The sequence below is a fragment of the Rana temporaria genome, chromosome 2 (genome assembly GCF_905171775.1).
Source record: "Rana temporaria chromosome 2, aRanTem1.1, whole genome shotgun sequence".
Taxonomy (NCBI): Eukaryota; Metazoa; Chordata; class Amphibia; order Anura; family Ranidae; genus Rana; species Rana temporaria.
The window spans coordinates 332,857,071-332,876,951 of NC_053490.1; the positions used below are offsets into that span (position 1 = coordinate 332,857,071).

The following is a 19,881-nucleotide window of genomic DNA, read 5'->3' on the forward strand; positions in this document are numbered from 1 at the left end:
CCTCTGTGGGAATCCCAGGTGAAAACACCTGCTGCCACCACCAGCATGTTGGGGAAGGACCCAGATACGGACTCCAAATATTAATAATATTTACATAGTGTGTATGTATAATATGCACACCTGTCCTTACAAATAAACAAAAGCTCCTAGAGCTCTATTCAGGGCCTCTCACCCACTTGCTGCACCGATCAGGGGTACCCAGGGGACTCACCTCAGGAGGAGACTGCCCAGCGCTGCCGTCCGCTCTCAGCACACAGCGTGTGAGAGGAAAAGAACCGTGAGGTAACTTTGCGGCATCTGCAGGGACCTGTGTGCCAAATGGCGGCAAAATGCTGCGTTTAAACAGGAAAAGCCTCCTAGGGCTTTTTAAAAGTGAAAAACCCCTCACAGGAAAGCCCCATACAAAAAAGAAAAAAAAACACAGGCCAGATAACACAGTCCCCTCAGGAAGGCCCCCTTCCCCCTGACAGCAGCAATGCAGCAAGGAAAAAGGAGCAGGGAAGGGAGGAGAAGAGGACCCCCGAACCCCAGGAATGCCCAGCCGTAGCAACCCACCGAAGCGGGAGGGACTGTACTTGCCGACGCATTCCTGACATTACTACAACCGCAATGGAGGTAGCTGTCGGCCCGGTCCACTGTGAGTGAGACAACACCACAGCCCAGTCATATGTGGACCTCGGAGCAAAGCTCACCGGCCACCCCAGGAGTCATGGGGTATGGCGTGGCAGACCCAGCCTCTTTGCAAAGGTGTGCCCACGCTTGCTGGTCGAACTGAGTAGACTACAAGGATCTATATTATCCAGCTAGTCTCTCAGCCGACAGATACGTCCTTCTCCTTGCTAGGCATGCTGCAGTGAGGAGGGTCATGTCTGGAGGGACGGTCCCCTGGGCGGGGCTGTTCAACTCAACGCAATTTTAAAGCAGGACCCGTTAGGTATCTTTTATACCTTATCAAAACTGGGTTATTTTTTTTTTTTTTGCATCAAAATTCCCGAAAAATTGCAGTGCAAAGATCATTGTACAAATTGCAACGACTGCTATCTTATTCGTTAAAATCATATCCAAGTTTGGGCGTTCTGAATAATTTTGTAGCAAAAAAAAAATGATTTTTTACATGTAGGAGAGAAATGGAAGAATTGGCACAGGGAGGGATGTGGTTACACTTCAATACTAAACACTTTCACCCCCTGTCCAGGCCAATTTTCAGCTTTCAGCACTGTCACACAACTCCATTTGGTCACGCAACACTGCACCCATATGAGATTTCGATCATGTTTTTGAGACAGATAGAGCGTACTTTGTGGCATTTAATCACCACTGGGTTCTTGCTATATAAAATGAAAAAAGTCTGAAAACTTAAAAAATATTTCTTTCCGTTTTTGTTAAAAAATATAGCAATAGCAAAGAAATAATCTTTCTACATAAAATTTCAGTAACATTCTGCAACATTACTTTGGTAAAAAAATAACCAATCAGTGCATATTATTATATTGTCTGTGGGATAAGTTACAGTTTACAAACCATGGGATCTACAGTATATTTGAAAGTTGATCAATCCTGGTGTACTGACTGCCTAAATTCTTGGGGCCCCTTTTTGGAAAGTAGACAGTCCAAGTTATTTAGTAAGAGGCATGGGAGAGTTTTTTGCTGTAATTTTTTTGTTAACATTAAGAAAAAATAAGAAATGTTATAAAATGCACACAAAAAAAGTAGAGCTGATCCATGCTTTAGACCAGTATGAATGTGGTGTCCATGATAAGCTTGGAGAACGGTGCAGGTAAATGCAGCAGGTCACCTGTCACTGATTTAAACAGCCTGCCCTAAACACCTGTAAATCCCTTGCAGATGAAGAAGGCTCTTTGTACAGGTGTACGGATTGGTGCACGCATAAGAATGAGGCCTTTGATTTCAATTTTATTTGTCAACCATGTCTTATGGTACAGGTACATCATAGTAATTGGGTAGGAAACAGGAAAAAAAGAAAATCCAGTTAAACTGCCAGCTATAGGAGAAGGCTGTCTAATTCTGTACACAACACATACCTGCTATCCTCAGCATGTAAACAGTGTTCACCCAATATCAGAATAACGATGTAAAGATTATATCAGACCTGCAAAAAAATAAAAATATATAATCAATTAAGCTTAATAAGCAAATAAAATATAGCCGATTTATTAATTTACTTCTGAAACAAGCCACACTTGATATAAATCTGCAGGACATTAGACAGACTAGCTACTACAAGGTTAACAAGTTGTTGTTTTAAATGTGGACCAATAAAATTATACCCAAGGATTTCAATTTTATTATGCATAACAAACAGGGACACCTTTCAAACAGTAATACAGGAAAACCGGAAGCAAACAATATTGATTAAAAACAAGCCATTTAGAAGAGAAGAACAAAAAAAAAAAAAAAAAAGTCAGTCTCTTACTGTAATGCTATTTTTAAGGAACAAAAATAAAAAAAATAAAACCTGATATCACTCTAAGTGCAAGACACTACAGAGACCAAGTTACAATGAGAGAATCCAGGTTTTATTCCCATTGAGATTACCTTTTAAGCTACTGTACTAAAAGTAAGAGTCTGTAAAGCCTGCACCCCACTACCATGCCAACATTTGTTGTAAACATTTGAACAATGCTGCAAGAATATTTATTCTTACTGCTTCCGTTGTGGGGCGGAGGAATAACAGCAATCCCACGGAGAACTAGCACACAACTGCTGAAAAATAGCCTAATTCTTGTTATCACACATCAGATGTAATGTAGTGTTACTAGCAAAAGTGTGCCAGTTGATTGAACAGATGCTTTCTACATTCCTTGCAACCCTCCTAGTGGTATGAATGTTTATTACATGGACAGAGTTTGTGATCTAAGAAAAGTATTGTATAGCAATAAGTTATATATGGGGTGTATAACAAAGCGCACAGAAGATACAAGTCCAGACTATGGAACCTAAGGGGGCAAATATATATATATATATATATATATATATATATATATATATATATATATATATATATATATATATAAAAAAAATATATAAAAAAAAAGTACAGTAGCGCAGTGTGTGCAACATGGCATACTGAATTTAGCGGACTGGACTATGCAAAGTACTGCAAGACGCAGTGCTTGATGCATGCAACATAAAGCTTATATAACCAGGGTAGGCAACCCTGGAGAGGTGGCGACTGAACTGAACATAGAAGAGATAAAAGACCATCAGGTGAAGCGATTTTATGTTTTAGGCCCTTTTCACGCATGCAGATCTCGGGAGGATCTGTTTTTGGACATCCGCTTGCTCAGTGGTGATCGCTCCGTTGATCCCTGCTGAGCAGGCGGATGACTAGTCTATCTGTGCAGAGACGGACCAGTTAGATCTCTTCTATGGGGGGGGAGGATCGGATGAAAACGAACCGTCTGTTTCGTTTTCATCCGATCTGCCAGTCGGATACAAATATGGTTTGCATCCGTCACACTTTAGTGGAGAGGATCGGGGCTGATCGGATGTCAGCAGACATTTTTAGTCCAAAAGCGCCTGAAAAAACGCCCAGTGTGAAAGGGGTCTTAGTCTCATGTTCTTTATAGGTAGGAAAAGCTTCTTAAGCGCCCATCCCATGCAGGTTAAACTGACGCGATCATCCTGATTGTGGAAGCATGCACTTTGACACCAGCTGTCGCAAGAGTTACCTGCAGATCACACACTGACATTTTTGAAAAAGCCAGCCAGTCACAGATAAATTAACAGTCATTTAAAATCTACTCTTTTAGATTATTTTCCATTGACAGACTCACAGGCACCCATTACTTATTTCTGAGGGCCTTTGTGAGCACTTTTGATCTTAGCATGATGACACCGACACATCAATAGCAATGAGGACACCCCACCCTAAATACTTTTGCGCATATAAAGTTTGAATTGTTGGTAAATGTAGGGAGAGTACTTTTTACTTTTTCCATTGATTTGCATTCTTAATCATTTTGATTATGAAAATAAATACACCATATGCATTTTGGCATTTGTACAAGTGTGCAAATACAGTATATATTTATGTGTAGGCATGGTTTTAATAAAGATAACAATTTAATTTCCAATGGGTATACTTTTCCACGTGCTTACATACATTTAGGCGCAGTTTTTTTTTTTTACAAACTACGCCCTTTAAAATGACACTGCTTAAAACGGCGCTTCAGTCTGCCTTCTTTGGTGCCTCCGTTTCCCCCCTCAGGCACCACCATTATAGCGCTTGTGCAGATGTGGTCATAGGCTCTGCTCAGCGTTTGGATTCTGGCAAGGCTCGTCGGCACACACACAGGTAATTTTGCACACACAATTACAGAGGTGTTTGCCTTTTATGCCAGCAATGTGCACAATGGCTGGGAAAACGTCTCTTACTAATTTGTAAGAGAGGGAGGGCAGACACTGAAGTGGCACAACAACCTTTAGGGTGAAGGTTCAACTTATATGTACAAAACGCAAGTTGTATTAAATCCAAAAACAAACATTTTTAGATCTCAGCTTAGCAATTTTTGGCTGCATTCATTTTCTTTTTTTCTAAGCTTTTTTTCCCCTTTATTTCACCTAGTGATCCAGTCAGTAAGTCTTACTTTTCAAACTTCCTTTAACAGACCAAGCTGTCCAGCAAAAGTAGTAGAGGGTTGGGATAACCCATTTAACACTGACAGGAGTTACTTACCGGTAACGTCCTTTTCCAGGAGTCTTTCAGGACAGCCACCTTAGAGAGATCCCGGCTCCTCCCCTCTCCGGAAACACCACCTTCCATTGCAATATTTAAGCCTCATCCTCCCACCGGCCCCTCAGTTCTTCAAGAGTACCTCCGGCCAACTGGGGAGACACAAGAAATACGTCATACAACACTTTTATCTTACCAGATGTTCTCATTTGATGAGTTCGCAGATATCTGATAACCTGGGTGAGTACCGGTGCTGTCCTGAAAGACTTCTGGAAAAGGACGTTACCAGTAAGTAACTCAGTTTTTCCCTAGTTCGTCTTTCAGGACAGCCTCCATAGAGAGGATAAGAGAGCACCTTACCTTAGGGTGGGACTACTGCCTGCAGTACTTTACAACCAAAGGCCTGGTCTTTGGCTGACAGCAAGTCCAATCTGTAGTGCTTCACAAACGTGTTAGAACTGGACCACGTTGCAGCCCTACAAATCTGCTCTGGAGAAGCACCAGCCCACTCTGCCTGAGAAGTTGCCACTGCCCTGGTGGAATGTGCCCCAATACCATACGGGGGATCCAACCCCCCTATAACATAAGCTTGAACAATAGTCGACTTTAACCATCTGGCTATAGTACGTCTGGAGGCTCTGCACCCCTTCCTAGCCCTCGAAAATAAAATAAAAAGGGAGTCAGACTTTCAAAATTGTCTAGTACTCTAAATATTGAAGGACGCACCTCCTAACTTCCAAATTATGAAAAGTACGTTCCTGTTCCCTCACAGGGTTTGAATGAAAAGTAGGTAAAATAATTTCTTGGCCTCTGTGAAACCTCAAGGCCACTTTTGGCTAAAAGGCTGGATCTGTCTTAAAAAAACAAACGATCCGGAAAGCCCTGAAAAAAGGGAGTTCAATTACTCGCCTTGCCGTAGTAATCGCCACTAAAAACAGTTTTGAGGGTGATCAATTTTAATGTGCAGGACAGCAACAGCTCAAAAGGTTCCCCTGTAAGGGCCTGTAAAACTAAAGAAAGATCCCACACCGGAAAAGGGGAGATTCAAACTGGCCTCTGTCTGCTTAAGGCTTTAAAAAAATGTATCATCCATGGATCCATCGCTAGCTGCTTTTCCAGGAAAACGCTCAAAGCCGATACCCGTCCTTTCAACGCGCTAAGAGCTAAACCTTTGTCTGCCCCAGACTGCAGAAATTCTAGCACTGCTACCGAACTGCGTATGTCAAAAGAGCTTTCTGAGCACCAGCTATTAAAACGTTTCCAAACTTTACGATAGCTTGCGTCACCTCTTTCCTACAGCTTAGAAGAGTTGCTACTTGACGATCAGAGAAGCCCTTGTCCCTTTGCAATTCCTCCTCAGAAGCCAAGCTGCAAGGTTCCACCTGTCCACGTGAGGACAACAGATTGGACCCAGAGTAAGAAGATTGTCTAGAACGGGAAGAATCCATGGGGGTTTTACGGCCAGGCTTTTTAGGATGGAGAACCACAGTCTCCTGGGCCAATCAAAATGAGGATTGTATTCTCCACCTGAAACTTCCTCAACACTGCTGGGATCAGCACTGGAGGGGGGAAAGCATAGCACCTTGAGAATGCCCATGTCTGAGCCAGTGCATCTATTCCCACAGCCCAGTCCCATCTGTTCAGGGAAAAGAAGAGATCTGCTTTGGCATTTTGCTTTGAGGCAAAAAAGGTCCACACATGGCACCCCCACCTCTGGACTACCATGTTGAAGACCTCCTGGCTCAAGACCCAGTCGCCTTCCCTCAGTGTTGTCCTGCTGAGGAAATCCTCTGCCTGGTTCTGTTCCCCTTCAAATGTATTGCCGACAGGGACAGAACATCGCGTTCGGCCCATCTGAGGATGACTTCCGCCAGAATCCACAGGGAGCCACTTTTTGTACCCCCATGCCTGTTGATTTAGGTCACCGCTGGGGAGTTGTCCGACTGGACTCGAACATGTTGCCCCTGAAAGGATCTGAGTGCCAGAGCTACTGCCCTCAGCTCCCTCCAGTTGGAGGACCTCTCTGCGTCTTCTCTCCCCCAGGTACCCTGTACCCACCTGGGGCCTTAAGTGCACTCCCCCAACCTGTGCCGCTGGCATCGGTCGTGGCCGTCCTGGATACTGGTAGAATCTACTCGAGACCCTGAGACAAATTTGCTCCCTTTCTCCACCACCAGAGGGATCGTTTGACCTGACCTGGAATCGAAATCAGGAAATCCAAAGACCCCCGACTGTGGTCCCAGACCCTCAGAATAAATAGCTGAAGACGACGAAAATGTAGCCCTGCCCATTGAACTGCTGGGAGCGTGGATGTCAGTAAGCCCAAGGCTGACATAGCCTTTCTTACTGAAACCTGACGGCTGCCCTGTAAAAGCAAAATGGCTTTGTCTACCTTCAGGACCTTCTCTGAGGGAAGGAAGACCCTTTGAATTGTTGAATTCAACACACAGCCTAGGAAGGTGACCTTTTGGGACGGAACTAAGCTGGACTTCTCTAGGTTTAGGAGCCATCCTAAGTTTTCCAGGATGTCTCTTGCTACCTGAAGATCCCTGGCCAACTGCTCTGGAGAAGGTGCAAACAGGAGAAGGTCGTCTAGGTATGCGACTATTGAGATTCCCCCCAGTCGCAGGAATGCCAGGACTTCCACCATCACCTTGGTTAAGATGCCGGGGGGAAGATGATCGACCGAACAGGAGAGCTCTGAACTGCAGATGGAGTACCTCTTCCCCGGTCTTTACCGCTAGCCTTAGGAACTTTTGATGGTCCTCTGCTATGGGGAAACCTTCTTTTCAGCGCTTTCAAGAAAAAAAAGGTTTCCTTTGCGGATCCTGCCATTCTTTCTTGATGGCATCGACCAAAATATCATGGACTGGGAACACCCCCCCTTTGTTCCTCTGCAAAACCTTTCCGGCTTCTCACCACTATTAGGGAGAATTTTCCGTTAGGTCAGGTGAAACCGCTTGCTGCGCTGGTGGAGGGTTGCTCTGGGGCTGGGGCAACTGAAAACTGGAACACAGTGCCTGAAAAGACTGGAAAGCGCTCGAAAGCTCCTTAACTGACGCCACCAGATCTACCCCCTGCTCTACTGTCCACTCTCTTACTAGCCCCTCAATACACCCCCTACAGAGTGCCTTGGCCCAGGAATCCCCCATTGTGGTTCTGCACACAGGACAGTTCTTCCTAGACCCATGGGGGGATTTACTCGTGGCTTTCTGAAAGAAAAGGACAGAGAAAAAAGGCAGCAGCATTAAGCTAGGGCCCACCAGCGCTACTAACAAGGATCACCAGGAGTGCCACCCCCGGGACCAACCATCACCAGGGTCCCAGATCACTCCTATCCCCACTGACCACCAGGAAGGGGAAAACACCTGTGGAGCCAACGGGAAACAGGTAAGGGAACACCACCCCTGGGTTCCACTTACCTTAGAATGGCTGGTGCTTTCATCTCCAGGAGCTGCCTTTGAGGCCTCTACCTCCATTTCCGATTTGAGGAACGGTGATCACTGGCCTCCCAAATGCTGCCACACCAGCTGCAGGAAAGGCCGCACGAGCCGAGTGCCTGGTCCGTTTTCTATGCCACTTCCGGAAACCAGAAGACACAGCCTCGTGTTGAAGCGTCCGCCCCCAACCGGAACGGACGTCGCCCGTCATCCAGCCCAGCCTCCAGAGCTCCAAGCTGGCTGCTAACGCAGGGGGGACCTGGAACATTTACCCACAGCGCCCCCCCCCCCCCTCTCCAGCCGCATAGCCTCAGCTTCCCCAGCCATCGGCCCTGGTTCCACAGCGGTGTCTCCCCACCGAAGGATAACTGAGGGGCCGGTGGGAGGATGAGGCTTAAATATTGCAATGGAAGGCGGTGTTTCCCGAGAGGGGAGGAGCCGGGATCTCTCTAAGGTGGCTGTCCTGAAAGACGAACTAGGGAAAACCGTTTGAAAAAGTGTCAGCTGGAGTTCAGCTTTGTTAGTCGAGTCCATCTAAATCTGCTAGGGCAACCAACACTACCCTCGCCCCAGATTGACAATGCTGCTTTCTAATGCCAGCCATAGACGGTTCAAATCTCAGCCTGTTCAGCAGCGACCAGCCAAGATTCAAACCATGCCTGGGCAAAGCCGATTTTACCCAAGTTGATCGATCAACTTGGGTACAACCAGCCTGTCAGATATTTCTTGTGATTATTGCCAGCGGCTATAGCCACTAGTAATAATCACTGTTCTCCCACAAAGGTCGCCAGGAGAACACAATAGCTCTGCAGGAGGAGTTCCCCCATCTACACGGACTATGTTGATTGGGGGGAAATTGCACCATCTCTGGCTGGCTTTAGTGTGGCTCCATTGCTCCTGGAGACACTTTAAGGCTGCATTCACATATTTGCAACGTGACTTTTTGACCATGTTTGTCACACAGCAGCATACTGTAGGTCAGCCTGTTCACTTGAATGGGCTGCCATATGCAAAACAAATGTGCCAATGTAGCATGTGCACCTTTTTTGGCAGTAATCCAAGCACGTTCTCGCAAGGAATGTTCTGGTGGGTGACTGTTACCTACATTTGGGGTGCCATTAAGAAACAATGGTACTGCAAGGGTGATGCATAGTTTCCAGGAAAGCAGCCAAATACACATTTTTGCCCTCGTTGCCGCATCATGTAGGTGTTAATGCAGCTTAAGACAAGAGTGTTACTGTCTGGATCCCCTGGTAAAAAAATAAATAAAAATAGGAAACTAAATGTGGGCACCATATCTAAAAGGTTGGTAAGCTGCAATATATTACAGTTTTCATTTTGAGTTTAATACCACTTTCATTTGATATGTTACATGCATTATGAATACATTTATATAAAACAGCCAGGGAAATATATTCTGAAGTGCATTATTACAACAGCCATAGAAAAAAGGTAGATTAAAGCACAACAAGGTAGGTACATGTTTGGTATACACATGTGCAATTTACATCTTGTTGCTTACAAACTGTACCCAGATTGGACAATATGCTTGCTTAGAGCATATCTGAGTAATCGTGAATTCAAATAACAAGGAAAAAAACAAAACACTAATGATTCATTATGCTTATCTGATAGTATGTGAATGCAATAGGCATGCAATTCCATTGAAATTAATTAGATGTGCTTCCAAATCTAGTTACACGCAGCCACTGTGCAATGCTTATTTGCACGATAACTACACAACAGTCTCTTGTCCCTACAAGTAAACATGTAATGTGTTCTAACAAAGCAATGCAACTCTGAAGATGTTTGAGAGATGCAGTGATCATGAAAGCCATCCAGCAGCGGTACATTCGCAGCACTTGCATCTGAAAACAGACTGCTCGTCAAGTTTGCACACATATACAGGGTGTGTAAAGCGTCCCCAGCGTTGCTGCCGACATGATCATTACCTCAGTGGCATTAAAGGGGTTCAAAGGTAAAAGGTTATTAAGTTAAAGCATATCTACCCCACCATCCCAAAAAAAAAAAAAAAAAAAAATGGATATTGCAGCTTACTGTCCCATAGAACAGAGGCCTGCACTAGGTTTTTTCCACCTTTATTTTCGTCAGATAATCCTCCAAATAACACTTCTTGTCCCTGGGTGGCTACACTTACTCCTCCACAGTATCAATGGAAGGAGCTATGGTTATTAAAGGGGTGGTTCCCCTAAAAATAAACTTTTGACTTTGCATTTGCTACATTAATTACAATTAGAATCGGCTGGTTTTATTTAAAAAAATACCTCCGTACGTAGCGTTTGCTATATTCGTTCCCACCGCCACTTCCGGGTACGATGCTGGCAGTGGGCGTTCCTAATTGATGGACAGGCATCCGACCGACGCATCCATCGCGTCACGAGATGCCGAAAGAAGCCGAACGTCGGTGCGCATGCGCCGTATAGAGCCGCACCGACGTTCGGCTTCTTTCGGCATCTCGTGACGCGATGGATGCGTCGGTCGGATGCCTGTCCATCAATTAGGAACGCCCACCGCCAGCATCGTACCCGGAAGTGGCGGTGGGAACGAATATAGCAAACGCTACGTACGGAGGTATTGACGTGGGTCGGGGGTACTTGCGGCGGTCCGGTAATCTTCACGAGCGATCCGGGATGAGGGGGCGGCGGTTCGTTTTTGTCCGTCCCCTCCGGATCGCTCCCCAGCCAATCCGCTTCCTCCCCCGCCTGCATTGTAAACACAGGCAGAGGAGGAAGTGATGTCGCCGGTATATTCGTCCGGCGGAGGAGCGGAGACATCACACAGTGAGTACACAAGCACTACACTGACACATAGGCATAGAATCCCCCCCCCCCCCCCGTCACTAAATAGCAGTGATCATTTACTGATCACTGCATTTAGTGTCAGTGTGACAGGCAGTTAGTATCAGGCAGTTAGAGTTAGGTCCAGGATAGCCCCCTACACAATAAAGGTTTTAACCCCTTGATCACCCCCTAGTTAACCCTTTCACCCCCCTTTTGCCAGCGTCACTAAGCGATCGTTTTTCTGATCGCTGTATTAGTGTCGCTCGTGCCGCTAGGTAGCTAGTTAGTGCCAGTAACGCTTACACCCACGCGCAAAGCATACTTCCCCCCATATGTGGAATTACACCCCAAAATACATTCTGCTGCTTCTCCTGAGTACGGGGCTACCACATGTGTGAGACTTTTTGGGAGCCTAGCCGCGTACGGGACCCCAAACACCAATCACCGCCTTCAGGCTTTCTAAGGGTGTAAATTTTTGATTTCACTCCTCACTACCTATCACAGTTTCGAAGGCCATAAAATGCCAAAATAGCACAAAAACCCCCCAAATGACCCCATTTTGGAAAGAAGACACCCCAAGCTATTTTCTGAGAGGGATGTCGAGTCCATGGAATATTTTATATTTTGACACAAGTTGCGGGAATATGATAAACTGATTTTTTTTTGCACAAAGTTGTCACTAAATGATATATTGCTCAAACATGCCATAGTTATATGTGGAATTACACCCCACAATACATTCTGCTGCTTCTCCTGAGTACGGGGCTACCACATGTGTGTGACTTTTTGGGAGCCTAGCCGCGTACGGGACCCCAAAATCCAAGCACCGCCTTCAGGCTTTCTAAGGGTGTAAATTTTTGATTTCACTCCTCACTACCCATCATAGTTTTGAAGGCCATAAAATGCCAAGATGGCACACAACCCCCCCCAAATGACCCCATTTTGGAAAGAAGACACCCCAAGCTATTTGCTGAGAGGCATGTTGAGTCCATGGAATATTTAATTTTTTTGTCATTATTCAATCACTTGGGACAAAAAAAAAAAAAAAATATTCAATGGACTCAACATGTCTCAGCAGTTTCCTTGGGGTGTCTACTTTCCAAAATGGGGTCATTTGGGGGGGTTTTGTACTTCCTTGCCATTTTAGCACCTCAAGAAATGAGATAGGCAGTCATAAAATAAAAGCTGTGTAAATTCCAGAAAATGTACCCTAGTTTGTAGACGCTATAATTTTTGCGAAAACCAATAAATATACGCTTATTGCAATTTTTTTTACAAAAGACATGTGGCTGAATACATTTTGGCCTAAATGTTTGACTAAAATTTAGTTTATTCGATATTTTTTACTTTTTGTTATAAGAAAAATAATTTTTTTTTCTAAATTTTCAGTCTTTTTCCGTTTATATCGCAAAAAATTAAAATCGCATAGGCAATCAAATACCATCAAAAGAAAGCTCTATTTGTGGGAAGAAAAGGACGCAAATTTCGTTTCGGTACAACATTGCATGACCGCGCAATTACCAGTTAAAGCAGCGCAGTGACAAATTGTAAAAACACCTTGGGTCTTTAGACAGTGTATTGGTCCGGGGCTAAAGTGGTTAAACAGCCTTGACTACCAACTAATCTGCCTTGTGTTTACCACTATTACATTGGGATGGGGAGATTAGCAATTTACAAACGATAGATTATGGCAGGGCTTGACAAATATGCATTAAAGTGGATGCAAAACCTCACATATACCCAGTGAAGTTAACAGCCTCATACATCCCTATGGAGCGCGGATGTCAGCGAAGACATGTCTGCTGACATCCGACTCGATCAGATCTGCTAAAAACAGACGTATGGGGACACGTCCCCATCCGTCCATGGCGGATCGGATAAGATCTGATGAAAACGAATCTGTCCGTTTTCATCAGATCGCTCCATAGGAGACAGCGGCGCCCGACAAGCCCCTCCCCGCTCAGTGAGCAGAGAGGAGCTTGTCATCCGTCGGCTCAGCAGAGATCTGCGGACGTAGCCCGCCTGTGTGAAAGGAGCCTTAGGATATTTTCTCTTCCTGGTTTAGGGCTCTTTCACACGGAGCGGACCGTTTCTGGGTCCGCCAAAGCTCAGAGGGGATCCCCGCAGAGCTGTCGGCGGATAGGGCGGTCCCCGCACACAGTGCAGGGACCGCCCTGTCTCTGCTCCGCTGTCCCCTATGGGGGACCGGATGCAGACGGACCGTCTGTCCGTCTGCATCCGGTCCTTTCCGCCGAACGGAAGAAAAATAGGGTTTTTTCCGTTCGGAAAAGCGGATCCCGACTGACGCGGACGCTAGCGGATGCTCCATCCGCTAACGGACGCGTTCCCATAGGGATTCATTACAAGTCCGTTAATGGACTTGTAATGAACGGACGAACGGTCCGCTGGTGTGAAAGGACCCCAACACTGAAGTGAAGCCTGGGCATACAGCCAAGACAGCTGATTAAAGGAAAGGCACACACCCCCACTCCTCATTAGGTACAGACTTTCAGCTCTGTCCCTTGAATCACTCAGGGCTCTGCTGATCTATTTATAGCATCCTCCCCAACACAAAACTCTGGCTGCTTTTACCATATGTGACAGAGTCAGGCTGATAACAGAAGAAGAACAGAACAGGAGAAAGCTACAGGACATAGTAGCTTGAAGAGAGATAAAACACTGCAGATATATGTGCCCCACTCAAATTTCATGAATCTGGTTTACATCCACTTTAAATCTACGAGCCAGCTAAAAAAGTTAAGAGCCAGTTTTTTTAAACCAACAAAGCTTGGTACATGTAACATGTTCCTGAAGGTGAACGTATGCTTTAACCCTCACAGCCAGAGCCGTTTTTGCATTTTTTTGCCTAAAAACCCCCTGTAAGGGATCAGAGCGGTTAACAGCCGGCTCAGACAGTCCAGTAAAACAAAAATGGCTTTATTCAGCAAAACGTCAAAACAAACAGAAGAAACGACAGGCTTGTCTTGCAATACAGGTGTACATATGGAAAAAGTTTCCATCTCAGTATCCACAGGCTGGTGTGCACAGTACACAGCTCTAACCAGAGTAACAGTCTTTTATATCATTTAGCTCACCCAGCAAGCCACAATCCAGCAACGAATCCTCTGACACAGCATGCTGCCCATCTCTCTCTCCAAAACACACAACTCCCCTCTGACACTTTCAGCCCAGCTGGCATAAGCAGGCCTGAAGGGAAGTACCTGCCCTCTTCAATGAATCCCTTAACCCTGCCCCAGGCTGACTCTGCACACCCCCAAATATTATATATTTTCTGAAAGCAGACACCCTAAAGAATAAAATAGTGGTAGTTCCAATTTTTTATGTCACTCAATATTACCCCAAAAGGTTAAAAAAAAAAAAAACACATTAAAAGTTAATCTTAGGGGGCACAAAGATGCAATTACCCAACTGTTTGGTAAAATATAAAATCCAAGGCTGCAGTGAGTAAATAGACACCCAACATGTCAAACCTTGAATTTGTGTGCGCCTGTGAAGTGGCAACAAACTTAGGAACCCTATATTTTCCATAGGCGACGCATTAAAAGCCCTCTATAAGTCATCAGTTTAGAGTTACGGAGAGCAGGGCTTGTGAAGCAATTGGGTGGCAGCCCATGAGCCGGGACAAAACCTCATCACCATGGCAACATGGGGTTTGTCAAGCCCTGGATTACGGTCTCTTGCACACTGCTGCCTAAATGCAGCTTTTTTAGGCATACAGATATTTTTTTGTTGTGTTTAGTACTGATGTACATGCAGACCATTGTTTTGTTGCTGGTGAGTATTTTACATTCATACAATGTTAATTTAAATTGCATTTTGAAAGCTAGAATTTATTTTACACTTGTATGAGTGCGAATATGTGAGAAATAAACAAAACATTTCTGCCAATAATGATGTTCAAACATCAGGATCGTGTGCAAGGCCTCCAATTTGTTTTTGCTTTCAAAACAACTAATGGAAAGTAACAAGGAGATACAGCCACCAAATCCAAGAATAAACTGCAATGTTACATTTTTGTTCTGGCGGGTAACCCCTGCAAGTGAGCTACATATATTCCAAAGATTCTTACTGGATACTCTTTAGTAATGGCTTGTTTACACCTGCATTAATCTGTGAAAATCTAACCGTGGTTGATCACCTTTCAGAGTGGCACAAGAGTGGTCTTTTTGAAAGAGAATACTGTACCACAACTGTGAGCGTAGCATTTGACACGCAGCCTACTCGCTTGAATAGTGCAGCAAACAACAAACACAGCAAAACATGTGGGGAAAAACGCATGCCATTCGACACACAAAAGGTACATGAGCTACTTTGGCAGGGTTGTCACGTGTAGGACAGCCAATTGAAATGACGGGCTAAATGCTCAGATAAGGGTCTGGTATGGATTTTGGGAGAGACCCCATGCTATTTTTATTTTTTGGAAAGATCCAAACCCAATCCAAAGGGTAACTTTTTTGCTGATTATTATATTGCCAACAATTCTTGGTTTTACATTCAGCCATCAGTGGGGAAACCCGCTGACAGCTGATGACTCAACGGTTGGTAAGGAAGTGGCAACTGGCTTTCCGGCACGCTCCTAAACCAGCAACACGGTTTGTTATAGAGAAAAAAAAAAATTAAAAGCAACACTTGTGTTTTTGGTGCAGGTTCTTTAAAGTCTATTAAACGCATAACGCAATCTGCAGCAAGAAAAAAACGAAAAATAAGAATACAATAAAATAAAAATATTTCCAACAAAAATGTTAATTTATTTATTACAGGTACCTATTATAGCGTCGTCAATTTTCACAGTGCTTACACATTTACATTAGTCCCTGCCCTAAAGGAGCTTACAGTCTAAGGTCCCTAACTCCCATTCATACACAATTTAGATATGAGCCAATAAACCTGCCAGCATGTCTTTGGAGTATGAAAGGAAACCCACACAGACACAGGGAGACAACATGCAAACTCCGTACAGGTAGTGTCGAGGTTGGGATTCGAACCGATGACTCTAGTGTTGCTGGGCGGAAGTGCCAAGCACTTAACCACAAAGCTTTAAAATTTACATAGCACACTTGTTTTTGGCAAAAGTAGATTTCCTAAAAAATTACTGAGATAAGTATGTAGGTTGCAATTTCTAACATGAATTCAAAGTCAATGACTTAAAGCGGTGGTTCACCTTCCTTACCATCAGTCTAGCATTACATTCGGCATAGTAGCGCGAGCTACAGTATGCCGGTCTTACATTTTTTATCCCCGTACTCAATGTGCTATTGCACATTAAAGATTCCGACTCCCGCGGGGAATGGGCGTGCCTATGGAGAGGGAGGATGATTGACGGCCGGCTCTGGCACGTCACGCTCCCCGAAGACAGCCGGAGTAGGTCTCGGCTCTTCACGGCACCTGCGCACAGGCTATGCGCAGGCGCCGTGAAGAGCCAAGCCTATTTCGGCTATTTCCGGAGAAGCGTGACGTGCCAGGGCCGGCCGTCAATCACCTTCTCTCACCATAGGAACGCCCATTCCCCGGAATCTTCAATGTACAATAGCACAGTGAGTACGGGGATAAAAAATGTAAGACCGGCATACTGTAGCTCGCGCTACGATGCCCGATTTAAAGAGGAACTGCTCACATAATTTGTAATAAAAAACATCTTCTTTGCCATTCAGAAGTCTCCCTCCAACCACTCTGCATATTATTTTATATATACTGTGATTCTGTACTTGCCAAATATGCTGCAGAAACCTCCCGCCACCAAGTCTGGCTGCATCCATTTTAACAGTTATCTGGTGAAGCTGCCATCTGTTCACTTCCTGAAGTTACAGACACACAGAGGCACACCTCCAGCTCTGCAGCTCTCATTGGCCCTTTTATGACTCACCCCCTCCCTTCCTGGCAAACTCTCGAGAATGAGCTGTGCATGTCATAAGCCTAAGCTTTTTACCAGCTAAGAAACCGGAAGTGGGTTGTATAAGGTATTTACTGGCAGAAATAAACTGTTTTACTATCCAAAGTTAAACCAAGGGAAGAAGATTTAATAAATGGAAAGATGAAAAAAATCACTGAAATTTTACTTATACGTATGCATTAACGTATGCATTGAAGTGAAAAACCTGTGCTGCAGCTCTCCCCAGACCACCTTTTTTTTTTCTTACCTAAAACCGATCCAGCGATGTGCACAAGTGCAGTGGCTCCAGCTGCCGTTGCTCTCCTCATTTAACAGAGTAATAACAGCAGGGGCCATTGGCTCCCACTGCGGTCAATCATAAGTTGTGACACAGGACATCTGTGTCAATGGATGCAGCAGTGGGACTCGGAAGCGAGCCTGCACAGGTGCCCCCATGAATGACAAATGCGTGGTCATACAACATTGTACCCAAATCATTCCCTCCCCCCCCACAAATAGAGCTTTCTTTTGGTGGTATTTGATCACCTCTCCTCTTCTTTTTTTTTAACAAAAAATAAAAATGACAAAGTACAAAACCATTTTATATTTTGTTATAAAATTTTGCAAACGGGTAATTTTTCTCCTTCATTGATGTACGCCGATAAGACGGCACTGAGAATTGGCGCAGATAAGCACTGGTAGGTGAGTGATACGCAGCACTGCTAGGTGGCATTGACTGGCACCACTGGTGGGCATTGATAGGTGGCACTGGTGTGCACTAATGAGGCTGATGTGCCTCTTCCACTGGGGACCGATGTTCCCTATGTAGGAACCAGTGATTGGCTTTTTCTCCTCACGCTGTCAGCGCAAGGAGAAAAAAAAACGATTACCGAGCATTGTTTACATCACATGATCAGCTGTCGTTGGGTGACAGCTGATTACATGGTAAGGGGCCGGGATCGGCCCCTTACTTGGATCTGTGATCACCCGAGTCTCACTGACGTGGTTGATCACGGCGCGCGCAAAGGGAAGAACGTCTATTGACGTCCTCCCGGCAATTGGGGTCTGCGCTGTAGCCGTCATTCGGCTATAGCGCGGGCCCCTAGTGGTTAAATAATCAAACATTCGCAACAAAGTATTGAAAGCATCATCAGCAGAACGACTAGGTAACTGGAATTTTCAGAAAATGTCAGCCTTCATATTTCCTTAAAGTTCCTCTGACTCACATTGGAATGCATTTTGCTGCAGGCAACACACAAGCAAAACACATTGTAAAACATACACGGTCAAATATTTATCAAGCAAGTTAACAAACCCAATCATATATATTAATAGTGTAACTCACACGGCCTCCAATTTAGCAAAGTATGTTTTATGGATATTTTAAACCTCTGTACTTGCAAACTGTGATAGACATACACTTAAAGCAGAAGTTTACCCAAAAGGGGATGTTTCGCTCTTCCTATCCCCCCTCTCCTTTAAATGTCACATTTTTTTGTGGTGGGGGAGCAGGTACCCCGATTTAGACAGGTCAATCTGCAAAAAGCACTAAAAAAGCATAGATGTGAATCCAACTTCACCTTTTTAAAAAAAATAAAAAAAATATGGCCTGGCAGGTAAAACAATAAAGCAGATCTGGCTGCAATAACTCACCTTTCACTAGATGCCACCAGTCTTCTGGGTTAAAGGTCCCCCAGAGTCTTTCAACCCACTTCCTGTAAGCCAGGCTGTCATGGACACGCTCCCTGGGGAGCGCATCACACGGACAGTGTAATGCATTACAGACATTACATAAGCGCTGTGCTATCCAGGGGTAAAGACCACCCAGCACTGTTGCAAAAGAAGGAGAGGCAAGGGATGCAACCGCTTTTTTTTTTAAGCAGTAGAGGGAGAACATGAACTTTTTAGCTGAACTGTATCTTAAAAGTGTGATCTTAAAGTGTCGCCAAACACAGAACCCTGCATTCACTATATCTGGTCTCCCACAGAACATGGAAATGCAATTATTTAAGTAAAAATAAACTGCTAAATACATTTTCTCATCAGCAGTAATAAGCAGTCTTGTGACTTTGATCAGTGTCTGGTTAAACCTTGTAGGAGGAGTCTTCATACTGCACTGGTTGTCCTATCAGGATGCAGGACCCCTGACCCTCTATCTAGCCCTGTGCTGATCACATACACACTCCCAAGAAAAAAAAAAACTCTAGCAATACACACCAAGCCTGACAATGTAAGAAGGGGATGATCTGTGCATACAGGATCAAACAGCCTTTTTACACAAAGCAGAGGTTTAAACCTGGAGGTTCCACATTGAGCATAACAAGCATACTTTACTGCATATACAGGCTGATTTTACTGCTGTGGGTTTAGTAACACTTTAAAGCGGTTGTAAACTTTTTTTTTTGTTTATTTAAACACACAACCAAAGGCATAATAAGCCAGTAGCCGTTGCCTTCTATCTCATTATGAAATATTACCTTAGATCAAAGCTTTTGCAGAGGTCCCCGTACACCGATGTGACTGGTGACACGCCTCCCGGAGTTAATTCGAGGATTGCGTGCTCCGGTGCTGTGATTGGCCGGAGCCATGATGATGTTACATGGGTGCGGGAGCAGTCGGTCATGGCACAGCTACTGAAGAAATGGCACTAGCGAGCCGCTTCTTCAGTGCGCAAGTGACGATGACGTCAGGACATGCGTATACAGTGAATATCTCCTAAACTGTGCAAGTTCAGGAGATATTCACGGTAACTATAGGTAAGCCATATTATAGGCTTACCTGTAGGTAAAAGTGATAGTACAGGGTTTACAACCACTTTACAGTAAGGGCAGAAGATTTATGTATAATTTATTTCCAGGAATCCACCTGCCCTTAGCTCAGGCATTAAAGCCTCTAGATGAAAGAAAATGTCAATGAATGACAGAATGTTGGCCTAGGTCAGAAACTAATAAGCAACTGATGTAAAAAAAAAAAAAGTTTAAAAATTAGTCAATATAGAAAACCTTATTATCCATTTACTTATGCTAGGATTAAAAGGATTAATGCCTATTAGAT

General features: G+C 44.5%; 1 protein-coding gene across 1 annotated transcript in view; it reads right to left on the reverse strand.

Annotated features, from left to right (window-relative positions):
- Positions 1 to 19,881, reverse strand: part of RAP1A (RAP1A, member of RAS oncogene family) — a 65,740-nt gene that overhangs the window by 35,607 nt on the left and 10,252 nt on the right. The window contains exon 2 of the mRNA XM_040337496.1: positions 2,043 to 2,110. The gene's annotated coding sequence lies outside the window, so the exon portion shown is untranslated. The remainder of the gene's footprint in view (positions 1 to 2,042; positions 2,111 to 19,881) is intronic.